A 19444-nucleotide genomic window follows, 5' to 3' on the forward strand; every position below is an offset into this window, starting at 1 on the left:
AGCTTTTTATCTCCTTTTGTCCTAGAACAATTTGTCTTAAAATATTGTCTAGGAAAAATTGTTGAGAGAAAATATTGTCTCTCATTACACTGAGAAACATCTGGTTTTGATTTATAAAAGCTTTAATAAGAATGTGCTCCTATATCCTGATCTTGTGAGTGCTTTGATGGCTCCTTAGGTACCAGTAGGCAAGTGAGGCTTATATAATCTACTAAGTCTCTAAAAGTCAGGTGGGCTTCTGTTTTTCCTACATTGCCACAGGACTCTTGGGACACAGATATACAAAGAAGAGAGATATCCAGAAAGGAGTAATGCAATTGTTCATTTTCCCTCTTGTCCATTTATATGGAACTTACATGTGTCCAATCATTTCTATGACTTAACTCCACAGCACGGTATCAGTTACATCATAATTTTTGAATGTCAATTTCACTAAGACCTTGACAACCATAAACATTATCCTTTGTCAAATTTTAAGCAAAAATGTGTGGTATTGAATTAACTTAAATTTCCCTACTTCTGTGGTGTTCTCACTGAGTTGTCTTTGGACTTAAGATTCAGTGGATATACCTCAGAATTTTACCAGAAAAAGAAAAAAAAAATGGGACCTTAAACATGAAGGGTGCTGGTTTCTCACTCTGCTTTCAACACATCAGCTCCACTATTATCTCTTCTGTATATTGAGTTCTGCATAAGATTCACTTAGGAAAGCAAGTCCTCCTTTTAAAAATACAAGTTTGAAAACCCATGCACAAATTGATGTATTGAACGTTATGCAGAATCAGCGTTCTTCCGTTCTATTGATGATGGTGTTTGGTAGCAACACAAGTGAAACCTTAGGGGACAAGTTGTCAAGAAAATCAAGCACATCAGGAATTTTTTTTTCAGTATTCATGAACAGGCGCTCTATGCCACATTGGGCCGATGCTTTTATTAATCAAAACCAGGTAATCTCACCAGTTGCTATGGTGCTAGAGGTGATAAGGAAATGGATTTGAATTAAATGTCATGAGAAAAGAATAGATTTTCTGTTAAGAAAAAATTGTCTCTCATTACAATGAGAAACATCTGGTTTTGATTTATAAAAGCTTTAATAAGAATGTGCTCCTATATTCTGATCTTGTGAGTGCTTTGATGGCTCCTTAGGTACCAGTAGGCAGGTGAGGCTTATATAATCTACTAAGTCTCTAAAAGTCAGGCGGGCTTCTATTTTTCCTACATTGCCACAGGACTCTTGGGACACAGATATACGAAGAAGAGAGATATCCAGAAAGGAGTAATGCAATTGTCCATTTTCCCTCTTGTCCATTTATATGGAACTTACATGTGTCCAATCATTTCTATGACTTAACTCCACAACACGGTATCAGTTACATCATAATTTTTGAATGTCAATTTCACTAAGACCTTGCCAACCATAAACATTATCCTTTGTCAAATTTTAAGCAAAAATGTGTGGTATTGAATTAACTTAAATTTTAATTATTAGTTATGTTAAATTTTTTATGTTGATAATTAAGATAATGAAATGTTCATGAAGATTATTGGACAAATAAATACATGGACTTAACTCTGAATGCAGTAATTCTTTTTATAACATTTCTGATGAGGAATTCTTTTTGGTTGGTTTTCCACAGGCTGTTTGACAATGTTTTCATGCTAGAGCCTATTCTCTAACTCCAAATGCTGAAAGGATTTTCAAGTAGCTATGTATACTCCAATTTTTTTAAGTTTGTTCTATTTTTGACCTGTGTTAAAAAGGTTCTTGGGTTTTGTTTTTTTCTTTCTGTGTTGTCATCAAACTATTGATTAAAATAGTATCAACCAATCAAATACATCAGATTCCCCCCTCCAAAAAAGAAAAAAAAGCCTGGAAATCTAGCACATGAAGAAATAAATGTCATTTGCTTTTCCCTGACGTTTTCTTACACAAATCAGATTTCTTTATCCTTTGTGTGCTTCTTCAAGCAATTACATCTTTGCAATTTCTGTACTTGAATCTATAGCTACTTATAATTGTTTGTCCAGATCAAACATAAATTGAGATGCAGAACTGAGTTCAGAATCTTTGCAGTAGTTAAGGTTAATATTCTCCAGAAAGTATGGGGATAAATTAATTTGGCTTTAAATTTGGGCATGCTGAGCATTACTTTTAGAAATAAGTTGAGCTCAGTAATTTGGTAGATTATTTAATAACGCAACTGGATGGGGAATGGTCATCCAGTAAGAAGAAAAGAAACCTCTTAAAATAGCTTTCAAAAAAAATTTACATTATATGCTAAGAAATCAAATTAGAAAAACAGAAGTGTTAATTTCCACAACAATCCTGTGCTTAGGTAAGGTTTCTATCTGTTCAGATTCTGGTTATTTTTTAACTAGCTGAAAATTATTCTTTGCAATATTTTATCAAAATCTCTTAATGATCTACAATGATGATCTACAGTGTCTTAACAATTAGAGATTTGTTTCCAAAGAAGCTTGGAAAGGACTTTAACTAACAGAGATATAGAACAATATTTCTCTTAGTCCTTATGTTAACATATAGCAGAAATCAGTTGAACCACTTTATGATTAGAAATTATAATTTAAACATACCTGGTATTTCTGAGATAAATGACTGGTATTGCTGAGATAAAAATTTAATCCTACAGAAAATTCTGTAATACTTTGGAAAATATAGGCCCTTTCAGGTTGAAAAGCTATTAATGAAGACTAAATCGTACTTGATACATCTTGGATTTTCTTCCCCAATATACCTAATTAAGGTAACTAGTCACTACAAAAAAATATACATCACCAGCTAATTGTATTTGAATGGTGGTTAAGAAGTATCAATGTTGTCCTATTGAAGAGCAATTATACCAACTTTGTATTTTGACTTGTATTTAATTTTCCTTATACTTCGGTCTGTTATTACTTATGGCAGGATTATGTTAATATATTGTAAGAAATCACTGCTACTGAAGTGTAGTGTCCCATATATTGTTAATAGTTTTATTAATATAATATTAATTCATAATATATAACTACATTAATATATAATATGACATTATATATAACATATAATATTACATATAATATTATATATTACATCACATGATGTGTATATATGTATGTATGAATATGAAACACTTAACAATTTAGAGAGCATTTTAGTATATCAATTAGTTTAAAGGTCACAACAATCTGTGAGAAGTATCCCCATTTCATAGATGGAATTCTGAAGACACTCAGATAACAATAAATAAGACCACAATTAAAATATAGATGTTTAAACCATATCCTTTTTTATGTTACTTACTTTATTATTATTACAAAAAATTATATATTCTCATAAGAGAAATTCAAATAATACTCAAAATATGACTTTCCATCATTACCCACCTTCTCTGAACATATTCCACATCTATATCTCTCAATATATGTGCACAAAGGAAACAAAAAAGTGAGATAGCTATTCAGAAAGAAATGAATTTTGAAAATGGAATGATGCAATACATTTTCATATACAGATAGAAAACATTTATTTAATTTTCACTTCAATGTAACCAAAAATAAAGGAAACAGAAACAAAACGAAGGAATTATTGAAATTGAATGTTTGTTTATTAAAACATGTTACCTCTAAATTTAAGAAAAGTGACTATGACCATAGGTGCTTGGCATCAATGTTTTTTACTGTTACAACTATGCAAAGTGTCCTCTGACTCCCTACGAGAAAAGAAGACAAAAGCTTTACTTTATAAAACCCAGAGGTGCTTAATTTCCATATTGAAATAGATTCAGTACTCACCATTAGATAGTTTTGATTTATCACTATTTTCCATTATTGAGCTTTTCTGATTAATTTCTTGGTTGGCTAGATTTCATTGTCAGTTTGTATGTTTATATTTTTTTAAAAAAAAGGCTTCCATGGACAAAAGTACCTAATCTCTTGCATAGCTGCCAGTGTCTCTTTCTTGATTATAGATGAAGTAACACTTGGCTGAGTATACAATTCTTTTTTTAAATATTATTTTTCAATTACAGTTGACATACAATATTATATTAGTTTTGGGTGTATAACACAGTGATTAGAAATTTATATAACTTATGAAGTGATCACCTCAATAAATCCAGTACCCATCTGACACTATACAGTTATTACAACACTACTGACTATATTCACCATGCTGTATTCTACATCCCCATAACTGTTTTGTAACTACCAATTTGTACCTCTTAATCCCCTTCCCCTTCACCCATTACTCCAATCCCTTCCCAATCCAGCAACCATCAAAATACTCTCTGTATCTACGAGGTTGTTTCTTTTCTTTTCTTTTTTTCAAATTAAATTTATTGTGGTGACAATGGTTATTAAAATTACATAGATTTCAAGTGTGCATTTCTATAAATCATCATCTATATATCACACTGTGTGCTTACCACCCAGAGTCAGTTCTCCTTCCATCACCATATATTTGATCCTCTTTACCCTCTTCTACTATCCCGCTCTCCCTTTAACCTCTGGTAACCACTAAACTGTTGTCTATGTCTACGAGTTTTTTGTTTCTTTGTTTGTTTGTCTTCCTCCTTTGTTGCTTTCCATTTTATATCCCACATATGAGTGAAGCCGTATGATTCTTGTTTCTGTTTTGATTGTTCATTTATCTTGTTCTCTAGATCCACATATAAGTGAAATCATGTGGCAATTGTCTGTCTGACTTACTTCACTCAGCACAATACCCTCTAGTTCCATTCATGTTATTGCAATATGGTACGATTTATTCTTTTTTATGGCTGAGCAATATTCCATTGTATTACATGTACCACCTCTTCTTTATCCATTCATCCATTGACGGACACACAGCTTGCCTCATTATCTTCACTATTGTAAATAATGCTGCAATGAGCATATGGATTCTACTTTGAAGTACTGTTTTGGGTTTCTTTGGATAAATACCCGGAAGTGTAATTATTGCCTCCTTCTTTGTCTCTTTTATATAGCCTTTGTTTTATAGTCTGTTTTGTCTATATACAATTCTTGATTTATACTTTCACATTAGAACTCTGTAGTCATTTCTCAACTGTCTAATTTTTAATATCAATTACATGTAAATCATAAATGCCTTTCAGTTAGAAATTCTTTCCTAATATGCATTAACACTTCCTTTTAGCACATAAGTTTTAAAATAGTAAGGGCATGCAGCCTGGAGAAAGAAAACAAGGATATAGAATATCTATCTAAATAAAGGGTTGTTAGCAAGGAAACAACTCTTCCTTCTACTGTCTAATCCAGGCCAGCAACCCTTTTCTCTGCTTTCATAGTGTTCTGTGCTTCCTCTTATATAGTATTTATGAGGTTGTTTTATAATCATCTACATACATATCTAGACTGTGAATTCCTTGAGTGCAGAAGTATAATAAGTACTCAATAAATTTTTTTTTTTTTTTTTTTTTTTTTATTTGGAGGGTTTATCTTCTATTGATTTGTAGTGGCTTCCAAGTATACTGTGTTGAGAGTGACTCTAAGGTCACTGCTATCTCAGCAAGAATGGGTACATTGATCAATTAGTAATGTCTGCTCTGAGCCAAAGAATTAAAGTGTTGCCAAAAGTGACAAATATTGTTCATCCTAGATTAGATTGTATTTACTTACCACAGATGGCAGAATCAGGACGATTAGATAAATACTCCAGGAGATAGATTTTGGCTCAATAGATGGAAAAGTGCTTTAATTATTAGCTAAGTTTAAAAGTACAGTTCAGGGCTAGAGTCCCTGGGGTAGATAATTTTCCTTTCCCTAGAATTTTTAGCACATATGTTAGCCAAATATTGGGGAAATAGTAAACATTATAGACACTTTCCACTCTATGATTCCAAGCTTATAGGAAGTAGTTTATTAATATGACCAAGACATCATTAGGAATTAATTTTAAAGCAAAGAACTGTTATTGGGTATATGAAATAATATTTTAAATCTCAATTTTTATTGAAATTTTGCAAGTTCATATAGTTTAAATCTATAGAATATTTAAATAAGAATAAATAGTCTTTGGGTTATATGTCTGAAGATTCCACAAAATTATAGTAAATGAATATTCCTTAACTTAGTGAAAATAATTTTACTATCTACCAGGTTTCTTAAGCTAAGAACCCAGTAGTTATATTATATCCAACAACAAGCCCTGTGGTCTCTTCCCCAATCCTGAATCTGCCTTTCTATATCCACTATTATCACCATCTCTCCCTGGTCTGCTGAAACGCCTCCTATCTGACATTTTGTTTTTACCCTTGCTCCTATACGATCGATCCTTCATTCAAGAGCAGTAACCTTTCTTAAAACACAGGTCAGATCATGTCACTTTCCTACTGAAAATATTTGAAGTTTCTCATCATAGTAGCATAAAATTTACCCAAGCTTCTTATCTTTACCTAAAAAGCTCCACAGGAATCGGTCTCTTACCTTTCTCTCTGATATCCTCTCTGTCCCTTCACCCACACGCCTGGCCACACTGGACTGTTTATTAGGTAGGAGACTACTGCATTATTAAATGTGAGAAACAAGGGTAGTTGTATTGGAGATGATAAGTATTCAATTATGAATGCATTTTGAAAGTAGAACCAACAGCAATTACTGGCAGATATATTGGGACAGAGAGGACTCTGGGATGACTCCAAGGTTGTTTTTTTCTGAGCAATTGGTAGCATAGAGTTGCCATCAATTAAAATGGAAGAGGCAAAGATTTGGAATATATTTGGAAGAGAAGATCAGGAGTTCAGTGTCAGAGATAGTGAATTTGAGATGTCTAAGAGTTGGGTTTATGAGCCAGGAGTTGGGAAGAGAGGTCTGGGCTGAGATAAAGTTCTGTGAGTTGTTGCAATGTATTTGGCATTTAAAGTCATAAGACTTCCTATGCTTACCAAGATAGTGAATATGGATGAAAATGAGAAGAGGCCAAGAATTGAAATAGAGAATACTAGAATATTAAGAGGTTTAAGGAAAATAGAAGGAATCTGTATAGGATTCTAAGAAGGAGTGACAAGTGAGGTGAGGAGGAAAATCAGGAGTGTGGTGTTCAAAAATCTAGTGAAGAACATGTAACAAGAAACGGGAAAGATTAACCATGTCAAATGGTGCTATAACTGGTCAAGTAAGATAGGACGGAAAATTGACCATTGAATTTGGCAAATATCTTTTTCAAGAAATTTTGCTGCACAGGTAAAGAAATAAGAGGTTATGGGTTATGGCTGAGAGCAGGAAATGGAGTCATTCAATGCTTTGTTTTTATAGATGGAAGAAATTACATCATGATTGTATTATTTTTGTGTTGATGGAACTGTAAATATAGAAAGAAAAAATGTGATATGGAAGAGAGATGACAAATGTTTGGGCAAGTATGTGAATTCCTGAGAGAGAACAGGATTTACTATACAGGTAGAGAGAATGGCTTCAGACAGGGCATGCATGGCTCATCCACAGGCAGGCAGAGAAAGTGGGTGCAGTTACTCATGGGGGGAGATGCAGAATGGTGTGAAATTCTCTGGAAATTCTTCCATATATATATATTTTTTTCATTTTATTCAGAGAAATAGAAAGCAAAGCCATTTGCTGACAGGAAGTCTCAATTTTCTCTTCTGTAAAATGAGAGGCATTCAGGCAGGATTGAAGGAGAAATAATAGGAGAAATTGTCTTGCAAACTCAAGTCCACTATATAGCTATATATAATATTTTTCTAATGATTATCTCTCTGGTCATAGATTTTAAATGGAAATATTGAAGTACTGTGATTTTTTTCTTTTCTTTTTTTTTTAAAAAACTATTTATTTATTTATTTTAATTTATTGGGGGTGACAATTGTTAGTAAACTTATATAGATTTCAGGTGTACAATTCTATATTACATCATCTATAAATCCCATTGTGTGTTCACCACCCGGAGTCAGTTCTCCTTCCATGACCATATATTTGCTGTGATATTTTTCATTGGTATAAAATAAACAAGTGTCAGAATACCTTAAATTATAAAATTTAAGTGTTCAAGTGATTCACTAGTGAAAAACATTGCTCTCCACAACAGGTTCTATAACGTACTCTCACAGTAGAAATATCTTTCATTCTTGAAATTAAAAAATCTAAAAAGTACACTGAAACTCTTGTTTCTAATCACCTGGCATTATTGCCTTGCTAGATATAGAGAGTGATCACTCCTATCTTTAATAAAGATTTTAAAATTGATTTGTGCCTTGGTATATATGTGAAGTTTAGTTTAGTCAAAAATAGTTTTACTTTTTCTTTGGTTTCCACAGTTGTTTTTTTTTTCCAAGTTTGTTCAGTTTGTTTAAAGAAAAAGAATTGTTGTTAATCACTTTGATTTCTTAGTTTGTCAGAATCAGTATTCATATAATTTAAAACTAAAAATACTCTAGTTCCATGTGCTGTGAAAAAAAATATTTTTCACCTCATTTTAGATATGTGGCTTGTGTATTCTTATATTTGAATTCATCATGATTGACTTTCTGATTTGTTAAAATCAAACTGAAAACATTATGATGAATCTGGTATTGAAAATTGGTTTGTATATGTGCATTCACACGCCTGAGAAGCAGAGATGTGATTGATAGACTACATCATTTTGATTTGTGTGATATCCAATGGTTGTCTCTGATTTTTCACTTTATTGAAGAGATAACTAAAGAACATCAAGGCAAAATCATCTTTTATTTTAAGAACTCAACAAATTTGACTGCTAGATAAAAAGCAAATCCTGTCTTATTTGCTTGAAAATACTCCTTTCTTAGAGGTATCTTCTCTTACATAGACAGTTGAAAAACTCTAAGAACCATAGTTTATTAAGTTTCTTAAAAAATACTATGACTCAAAATCATTATGTAGTTCTAAAGCATACCAAAGTATCTGTTTCATTTAGTGTGGCTTCAGTATTTGGTAATTTATTGCACTTTGATTCTTTAAATATTGTTACCTCTCATTTATTTGTAATAGCACATCAGTCCTGAGCTGTTACTATGAATTTTCAACCATTCCAGATGAGTTTATATTTGCATTATGAAAGGCAGGAGAACAATCCCAAATATGCTTGATATTTTTTAAAGGATTAGATATTGTGCTGGGTGCTTGGGGACTTAGAAGAATTAAGCTATGTTATGACAAGCCATATGTACTTAAGCAAGCCAGGCTTTACTTCATTGTTTTGTAATTACTTCTCATTTATTTGGGAATATTTGTCAGCATACAATTCATCCTCAGGGCCACTTGCTTTGATGATATCCTTTGGAGGATGACTATTTCAAATGCACTGGACCAGCCTCTTCATTATACAAAGAGGGAGTGCAGGCCCCGAAAAAGCTAAGGACGTCAACTTCTACCTCTTTTGTGGTAAAGAATTACTCCTATTATTGATAGTGTTTAATACCAATGCTGTGCTATTAAAGTTGTCCAGTCTTGGTGCAAGGTTCTTTATAGCTGCTCCCAATCTTTTCTCTGCTGGCATACTTTTTAAGACTAATTTTGCTCAGGTTCTGGGCTAATTAAATGGTAGTGGAAAAGCATTTTCCACCATTACCGTTGGAGCAGAAACAGTAAATCACCACAGGTACAAATTGGGAACTCAGTTTTAATATCATTAGACAGAAGAAAACTCACAGAAAATTCTTATCAGTCAAACCCAGTATTTAATGAATGTATACAACAATTTGTTCAGAGTAGTGCCGAGAAAAAGTTGCTAGAAGCGAGTATTCCTGCAACACGAGCTGTTTACAGTTTAATATGTGGAAGAGAGCAGGATACATATTTCTTCTAAATCCAAATAGTAAAGGATATACTTTTTATGAAATAAAGACTATTGAGTCTATATGAAAGAACAACCCATAAGTTTAACTCTGTTGCGATCAATAAGTGCTCAAATTGGAATGTGATCAGCATCCATTATTTTGGGTGCAGATAACTGGAGGCAGTTTCACAGATTGACAGATTAGCAGAATTTTGAAGGGGGTGGGGCATGTTGAATAGTGAAAGTAACATCAGATTCTCCCCTCCTTGTGCAAATCCTTGCTAGTCTTGAATAAGCTGTGCCACTTTAGGCAAATTACTTAACTTCTCTTAGGCTCAATGTACTGTTATTTTACTTGACATTCCATATTGTTTCATATTAATTTCAGTTGTACAGTATAGTGGTTACACATTTGTATAATTTAACAAGTGATCCCCCTGACTAGCCTAGTACCCACCTGGCACTACACATAATCATTATCATATTATAGACTATATTCCCTATGCTTTATTTTACATCCCATGACTATTTTGTAACTACCAGTTTATATTTCTTAATTCCATCTCCTTTTTCATACATCCCCCCAAACTCCCTCACATCTGGCAACTGTCAAAATGTTTTCTGTATCTATCACTTTGTATCTATTTGTTTGTTTATTTTGTACTTTTGATTCCACATATAAGCGAATGCATATCACATTGCATTTGCCTTTTTCTGTCTGACATACTCCACTCAGCACAACACCCTCCAGGTCCATCCATGCTGCTGCAGATGGCTAGAACCCATTCCCTTCCATGGCTGAGCAATATTCCTTGTATATATGTACCGCCTCCTCTTTATCCATTCATCCATCAAGGGACACCCAGGCTGCCTCCATATCTTGGCGGTTACATACAATGCTGCAATGAACATATGGATGCATGTGTCCCGGCAAAGTATCACTTCGGGTTTCTTTGTACAAATACCCAGAAGTGGTGGGATTACTGGGTGTTTCTCTGTCTCTTTTTATCGCCTTTGTTTTAAAGCCTATTTTGTTTGGTAAAAGTATTGCCACTCCAGATTTTTTTTTTCTTCAATTTCATGAAATATCTTTTTCCATCCCTTTCGTTTCAGTTGTGTGTGTCTTTCAATCTGAAGTGATTCTCTTGCAGGCAGCATATCTAAGGGACTTGTTTTCTTATTCATTCAGCCACCCTATCTTTTGATTGGAGCATTTAATCCATTTACAGTTAAAGTGTTTATTGATAGATATGTTGTTATTGCCATTTCATTATTCATGTTTTTTATCTTTTTTTTTTTTTTTCACCTTAAAGAATTTCAACATTCCTTGTAATACTGGTTGGGTGTTAATGGACTCCTTTAGTTTTTTCTTGTCTCAGAGGCTCTTTATGTGTCCTTCGATTCTAAATGACAGCTTTGCTGGGTAGAGTGATCTTGGTTGTGGTTCTTGCTTTTTATCGCTTTGAATATTTCATGCCAATCTCTTCTGCCTGCAAAGTTTCTGTTGAAAAATCCACTTATAGTCTTACAGAAGCTCCCTTGTAGATAAGAAACTTCTTTTCTCTCTTGCTGCTTTTAAGATACTTTCTTTGTCTTTAACATTTGGCGTTTTAATTATCATGTGTCTTAGAGTGGGCCTCTTTGGGTTCATCTTGTTTGGGTCTCTCTGTTCTTCCTGGGCTTGTATGTCTATTTCCTTCACCATGTTAAGGAAGTTTTCCATCATTATTTCTTCAAATAGGTTTTCAATTCCTTGGTCTCTCTCTTCTCCTTCTGGTACCCCTATGATGCAAATGTTGGTAAGTGTGATATTGTTCCAGAGGACCTTTAAAATTTCCTCATTGTTTTGGATTCTTTTTTCTTTTTGCTGTTCTGATTGGGTATTATTTGCTACCATATCTTCCAAATTGTTAATTTCATCACCTGCTTCATCTAATCTACTGTTGATTCCATGTAATGTATTCTTCATTTCAGGTTATTGTATTCTTTATTTCTGGCTGGTTATTTTTCATGTTTTCTATCTCCATTTTTATGTTTCCTATCTCTTTGCTGAAGTTCCTCTTGAGATCATTGAGCATCCTTATAACCAGTGTTCTGAACTCTGCAATGGGTAGATTAGTTGTCTCCATTTTGTTTAGTTCTTTTTCTGGAGCTTTGTTCTGTTGTTTTATTTGGGACATATTTCTTTGTCTCCCCATTTTGATTGTGTCCAGTATTTGTTTCTGTGTGTCATATAGGGCTGTTCTGTCTCCCGGTCTTTATAAAGTGGCCTTATGTAGTAGGTGTCCTGTGGGGCCCAATGGCATAGTCTCCCTAGTTACCTGAGCCAGGTTCTCCAGGTGTGTTACTTTTGTGTGTGCCCTCATGTTGTAGTTAAGCCTTGGTTGTTCTTTGCACATCAATGGGAGGGATTGACCTTTGGGCTAATTGGTTGTGAGGAATGGCTGTTGTGCAAGGGCTGATCCTACGGAGAAGGATTCATTTCAGCAGGGTTCTGGTACCTACCCAGTCTGCCCTTGGGTGTGTCATGCATGGTAGCAGCCGGGTGATGCTCTGCTTCAGTCTGAAGCTGGCCACTGGGTGTGCCATCCACAGGGGCACCACTGCCCCTGGTGCACCACTGGGAGGGCACCACTGCCAAGTTCAGCAGCAGCGTGTGCCCTGCCTGGAGCCACCCAGCATGAGCCACAAAGAAATCCACATATGGCCACTAGCTACACTGGACTTGGAGATGCCTGGGAGAGGCTAAACCTCAAATCGAGGCCAGAGCATGCTGAGGCCAGATGCTGCTTGTTTGGGGTTTGTAAACCTTTTAGAAATATGAGCCAAGATACACTGTTTATATGGAAAACCCACTGAAAGCAGCTTGGGTGGACCTGCAAGTCAGGTGGGGTGAAGTCTTAAGGAATCGCAATGGCAGGGCAATTGCTGTTAACCTGGTTGATGGAGATTCAGATATGGTGCACACCTGTGTCTGCATGCAGGGTTGCAGGAGGGCTCAACAAAGGAATGGTGGCTTCTATTGACCCTTCTGTCTGGGCGATAGCTGTCCTTCCAGCCCTGTCCTGAAGCCAGACAATTTCGTGCCTCCCTTGAAACCTTCCGACCTGCTGCCCCAGCACTGGAGTTCAGAGCAATTGAGTGCATCAGCAAGTTAGTTTGTGGGTGGGCCCTTTAAGAGGCACTCTTGGGATTCCAGCCATCCTCGTCTCACTCAGCCACAGTCCCTGCTGGTTTTCACAGCTAGAATTTGTGGGGACTTCTCTCCCCAGCACTGAAACCCTGGACTGGGAAGCTTGATATAGGGCTGGGACCCCTCAGCTCCTCCAGAGGGTAAGCTCTGCAGCCAAGATATCCCCTTTTAACAATCACATGCTGGTTTGGGACCAACCCATTCCCCATCTCTGCCCCTCCTACCAGTCTCAAGGTGGCTTCTTTCTCAGATGTAGGACTTCAGTTCAGCTAGAGTTCAGGTGATTCTCAATGATGGCTGTTCTGTAGTTTAGTTGTAATTTTGATGTGGTCATGAGAAAGAGGCAAACACAGCATTTACCTACTCTGCCATCTTGACCAGAAATCCTTCAGTTTACTCAATTTTAAAACAACATATTTGGATTAGGTAATTTTGAATCTCATAGCTCTGAAACTCTATCATCCTTATAGAAATGACAGTTTTCTTGGAGTGATCAGAAAATAGTCATCTATACTCTAAGCTACCGATAGAAATACCATCTCACTTTCCACATTACTCCTAATGAAACACTGTGACCACTTTTCCTTTCCTTCCAATTTAGACTCATGCTGAAACCAAAGGAATCCAAAGATGAACCAAATCAAAGGAACCATAAGGAACAAAAACCAAAGGTACCCAAGATGAAAACCAAGGGCACCATCTCTGTAGTAGGGAGCAATAATTTTATCTAGATTGGCAGGTGCTAAAGGATCATAGTGAAAGAGTGTATGCAGCACAGAGACACTTTCAGGGAGTGCAAAAAGAGAACCATCAGTATTATTCTGGCCAGCTAGGAGGAGAGGTGTTTGGTACGAAATGTATCTGTCTCCTTCCGTAATTTGACTCCCTGTGATAGTCTTCGTAGCCCAAAGTAGCTATAAGGGAAGGCATACAATTGGAAGCGTGGAATCCTTCTTCACTCTAGATATCCCATTTGTTTTCTTAATCCACAGTAGTGAGATTAGTAATTGCCCTCATTGCTATTTGAGTATGAGAATGGTCCTAAATCTGAGGAAAGAATACTACTCTTAACAGTAATGGAAAAATTGAGTGTTTAGGGATAGCAGAAGATAACCCCAATTGCTTTAAAACCTGGATTAGTCTTCTAAGTGAAAAGATACCAGTAGACTATTGTGTATTGCCATGTGGCTTCTACCTACTTCAGGAAACTTCTAGGGTTGTCTTATACCATTGCATTGGAGAAGAAAAGCCATGGCTTTCTCTGGTTAACAGAGTCCTAATATAGATGCGCTTTAGCCTCAGCATGTTCTTTGAAATTTCTTAGTTACTCAGAAAGGTAAAATAAATCTGTTTTCCCAGCAGTTTCTCTCTGCTAGAAATTCTCTAGGCCAGTTTTATGGTGTCTTGTTCCAGGTGATTGAAAATTCCCTAGACTTTTATCAGTCCCAGGTTAAAGTAGGAGCTAAGGTTTAGGTAAGTACCATTTGATCATGAAAAACCATTACTAATTATTAGTTAATTAATTATTAAGGACAAAACTGATGTCTAATTCCCTTCTAGATTATCAGTAGCCTAGCATGGTCCTATGTTATTTGGTTGTTAGTGAGCAAGCGTTTGTTTAATGAATGAATGAATGAAACATTGTCAAACAGTTTGATCGTCACATGGGCATGCAGAGTGCAACAGCTGCTAACATTTAAAACCAGCTTTTTGCAACATAATACATAAGAAATAAAAATCTGGTAAGGATGCCATAAAGAGGCTGTTGCTTTTATGTTTTAAGACCATAATCTGTATTTTAGTAGATTCTTGGCTTTGGTTAAACTATATTTCAACTTCTTATAAGTTATACACATAAACTTGAAATGAGCTTCTATCCTCATTTTTGTGGTTTATGGATGACTAAAGACACCCTCCTCCTAAAGCTTTGGAAATTGCTAAAGACTCTTGATCTCTCCTGCTTTCATGCCTGTATGTCTACTGTGGTGCTTTACACCATCTTTTATTATTATCATTATTATTATTATTATTATTATTATTATTATTATTATTTAAATTTAAATTTAAATTTAAATTTATTTGGGTTACAATGGTTAGTAAAATTGCATAGGTTTCAAGTGTACGATTCTGTAATACATCATCTATATATCACATTGTGTGTTCACCACCCACAGTCAGTTTTCCTTCCATCATCTCTTTTTTTTTATTCTCACATAAAAATTAAGAGGAAAGGGAAGGAAATGGAAAGGGATGATTGGGAAAAGAGAGGCAGACATTGAAAGAGAAGGAATAAGTAAAAACATCTACTCACAGAGATAATTTACCTTATGATTTAACTTATAGTCACACCACACCACACGTAATGTTAAGAATCCATCTTTTGCATTCCTGTTGACCCTAACCACTCTACACTTGGAGTTTGAGATTATCTAGTCTTACCACTTCCAAGTGATCCCTGTCTCATTCCCATGCTGTTTTATTTAGGATATGTTTCCCATCTTTCTGTACGCATTAGGCAAGGAGCAATGTAAAGTGTTATCCTGTCCCATACATAAAGCTTTGTTTGATCAGGACCTTCCAATATTAACTTTTATTCCAAGTTCTAATTGAGACATATTTTCTTAGTAAATCACTGCACCTCCTAAAAGCCATTCTGAGTAATAAAAATGACTTTACAACTTTGTGTATGTGTAGAACACCTTAATCAGCCCAAATGATAAAGAACCATTAATAGATGTCAGTGGACCACATTCCAATCTCTAAATTGGTTAAACTCCATTTCAAAGACAGAAGAATAGATATGTTTTCTTTAAAGCAAGTTCCCTGGCCAAGGTAATCCTGATTTGAGACTACTGTAGAAAGTATGAGACAATTACTAGGGATATACTTCTGGGTCCAGACTTTAAACTCTTATTGTGAACGAACAATTAATTTTCAACCAAATTACTGACCTGGGCCAAGGAATGACTATATAAATATCAACATAATATAATTAAGTTCGAATGCTCAGAGCCAATCCAATTTGGTAATGTAATATGATAGAACAGTGTGAAAGGCCAGAAGACTAGCTCGCACAGCTAAGATGTGACCTCAGTATAATCTTATAAAGAGCATTTTGTCTGACATGGAGCTTCACAATTTATTGGCTCAGGGAAAAACTGGAAGTCTTTAGATAGTGATTATGGGGAATCAATTTGAAAATATTAAATTAATTTGAATACATTTTGGGAAAAAAAAAAAGAAATGGATTCGATGTCTCTGAAAAACACCAGACATCATTCAAAAGAATGACACTATGTTCTTAGACTTTTCTGAGGCAAGAAGGTGAAGTCTCCTTAAATTACTCCAAGGAGGGACTAAAGTATTCGAACTGATTTATTATGAGCTAGCTTTGTCTAAAACTAGTATTATAAACTTTTTGTTACTATCTCTAAGTTTTGCCCAAATGTTCAATTTTATTAAAGCAATCTCTGGAGTAAAATTTAAGAAGTATAGGGAGTTTTGACACTGACAGATAGATGGGGTAGGGTTTTATAATCTTTTCTCAAATTAGAAGAGTAAGCCGAATAAAACTTTCATTTTCTGTTATTGCCTATTTACATGACTTCAAACAGCAGACAAACTTATACAAAGAAATAGAAGTTTTAGATGGCAATAAATCTATATTTTCCTCCTCAGACTTCAGTGTTGTTTTTAATAAACATAACTGGAAAACAATACGGTGATTCCTCAAAAAATTAAGAATGGAACTATCATATGATCCAGCTACTCCATTTTGGGTATTTTTCTGAAGAATAAGAAAACATTAATTTGAAAAGATATACGTACTCCTATGTTCATTGTAACATTATTTACCATACATAGCCAAGATATGGAAACCACTTAACTGTCCATCAGCAAATGAATGGACAAAGATATGATATATATATATATATATATATATATATATACACACACACACATATATACACAAATACACAATGGAATACTACTCAGCTATAAAAAAAGATGAAATCTTGCCCTTTGTGACAACATGGATGCATCTTGAGGGCATTATGCTAAGTGAAATAAGTTAGACAGAGATAGACAAATACTGTATGATCTCGCTCATCTGTGGAATAAAAAACAAACAAACAAACAAAACAAAACACAAACAAACCCATAGAGGCAGACAATAGATTGATGGTTACCAGAGGAGAAAGGGATGGAGGGAGGGCAAAATGGGTAAAGTGGGGGAGTGGGGGTCAATGTATGGTGCCAGATGGAAACTAGACTTTTAGTGGTATGTACAGATGTTGAATTATAATGTTGTATACACGAAACTTATATAATGTTATAAGCCAATGTTACCTCACAAAAAAGCAAACAAATACATAAATAGAAAAAAACTGAGAGAATCCAACTTAACATCTGTTCATATTGACAAGATAATTATAAGCTATATTATCATTATAGCATTTTTTATCATTTTTAAACATCCAGATTATTGAGCTTAACTGATAGTGTTGGGCTAGTCCGTCACATGTCATTTTTGCTTTTAACAATACTGTTTCTTGAAATACCTATTTCCTAAGAGAATTATCCAATTATCAGAGGGAAAAAATAAGAAATGACCACGTGTGAAGTATCCTGGCAATTCAGTTTATAAGCTGCTTTTCTGAGTTCAGGAAAGGTGACTCCTTTTCCCGGAAATCTTCATCTTTTTTCCACATGGTTCAATGATTGGGATAAGAGACATTTTCAACCTTTTATAAGATTTCTAATTCAGATTCCAAACCTCTGCACTCTTTCAATCATGAAAAATTCATTAAGATTTTACAATGCTAACATTGAAAATGTCTTAGTTGTTTTCTCATAGAAAATATTTATGTAGAAGTCTGTTAAAATATATATGACCAAAATACACACATGCTTTATTTTGACTATACATTTGCTACTGGGAAAGTAAGCTTTTAAATCCAAATGGATAGTCAGCACCCTTTCAATGTACATAATTTTTACCTGTTTAATGGCAGCGTAGAGAAAATGATGAATTATATAGGCCACAGGGAAAGAATGTTACTTTCTGAATATTTATGAGTATTTAATTTTTTTTTTAATTGGGAGACATTGCTTTTTGGAGAAAAGCCATTGAAGAAATGAACTGTCATATAACATTCTGAATTCTTTAAGCAGATTTGTGATTTACTTCTTTTTCTCTTTTCCAGTTTTTTTGTTAGCTATCTAACTCTTCAAGTGAAATAAGAAATTCTGTGGTTCTTAATATATTATGCAACTCATAAATAAAGAGGGGTAATGGTTTACATAATAATCATTTACTCTCACATTTTCAGAAATATCAGCAAACTTGACCCTACTGAATACTAACAATGAGAAAAGGAAGTTGAATTTTTATATTTGAAGAATTTTTGATTCTCTGTTTTGGTGGCATTGCAGTAATAACTATATTTCAGCAGTTCCAAAGATCTGTGCGTATTTGAGAGTAGAGACCCAGCCTGTGTCACTCACCATTGGTTCCCCAGTACCTGGTACATGATTAACATGAAAACAGATTTGTTAATGTATGAATTCAAAATGCACAATGCTATAATCTGTGTTACTATTAATACAATCCGTATGCACACTCTCTACATATGTATGTGAGTTTATGGTAACACCAATTCTTTAAAAATGTTTAAAGCATTAAATTAATTTACTGATTATCTAAAATTTTGTCTTATATAGATTATTATTTTTTAAAGAACATAAGTACATGGGAATACTCTTTATTCTACACATTTTTTTTTTCATTTTATTGTAAAATAACCTTTCTGACAAGAAGGGATCACTTGATTAGCTTATAGACAGAGGCATTTATACTCTAGACAAGCCCTAAGTTTAGCTTAAAAACATCCAGCCTGTTTAATCTTCATTAGACATATTCTAGAAAAGAGCTTGACTTTATTTTTCTTAATGGAAATGACAGCTAGCTGTAAGTAGGTGAAATGGAACTGAAAAGACACATTCATTCTTGAGAGCAGTGGTTAGTGGGAGGGAAGGTTGGGCTCTGAAAAGGTACACTCAGCCATTACAGCAAGAGCTGTGAAAAGACCTGAATTTGAATCCTGGTTCTGCCTTTTCTGAGCTGTGCCTCCTCTGCAGCCTTAGGTTCATCAGTGGGGACAATAATCACATCTATCTCGTAGGGATATTGCTAGAATTCAATGAGTTAGTGGGTGTAAAAGATACAAGGCACAATGCCTGGAATATAGGACACACTTAGTAATTGTTAACTTGTTGTTAGTTCTTAGGATGTTAACAGTAAGTTCTCTCTGTATTTGGGCCCTAGTGCAAATACAAGTGAATTACGAAGGCTAAGGCTGGGTCCCAGCTCTCCAGCTCAAGTCAAAACTTGGTGATTTTGCACCCACCATAGGGCGTGTGCATTTGGGTAGGAAGAAACTCTGTCAAGTGTCTCACTCTTCATTTAATCTGAAGAATAT

The 19444-nt window shown here is 34.7% G+C and overlaps 1 protein-coding gene across 1 annotated transcript in view; it reads left to right on the top strand.

The window, feature by feature from the left end:
- The window catches only part of KCTD8 (potassium channel tetramerization domain containing 8), a 247845-nt gene that overhangs the window by 143298 nt on the left and 85103 nt on the right, over window positions 1-19444 (top strand). The window lies entirely within an intron of this gene.

Source organism: Rhinolophus ferrumequinum, chromosome 5 (assembly GCF_004115265.2).
Source record: "Rhinolophus ferrumequinum isolate MPI-CBG mRhiFer1 chromosome 5, mRhiFer1_v1.p, whole genome shotgun sequence".
In the NCBI taxonomy this organism is placed as follows: domain Eukaryota; kingdom Metazoa; phylum Chordata; class Mammalia; order Chiroptera; family Rhinolophidae; genus Rhinolophus; species Rhinolophus ferrumequinum.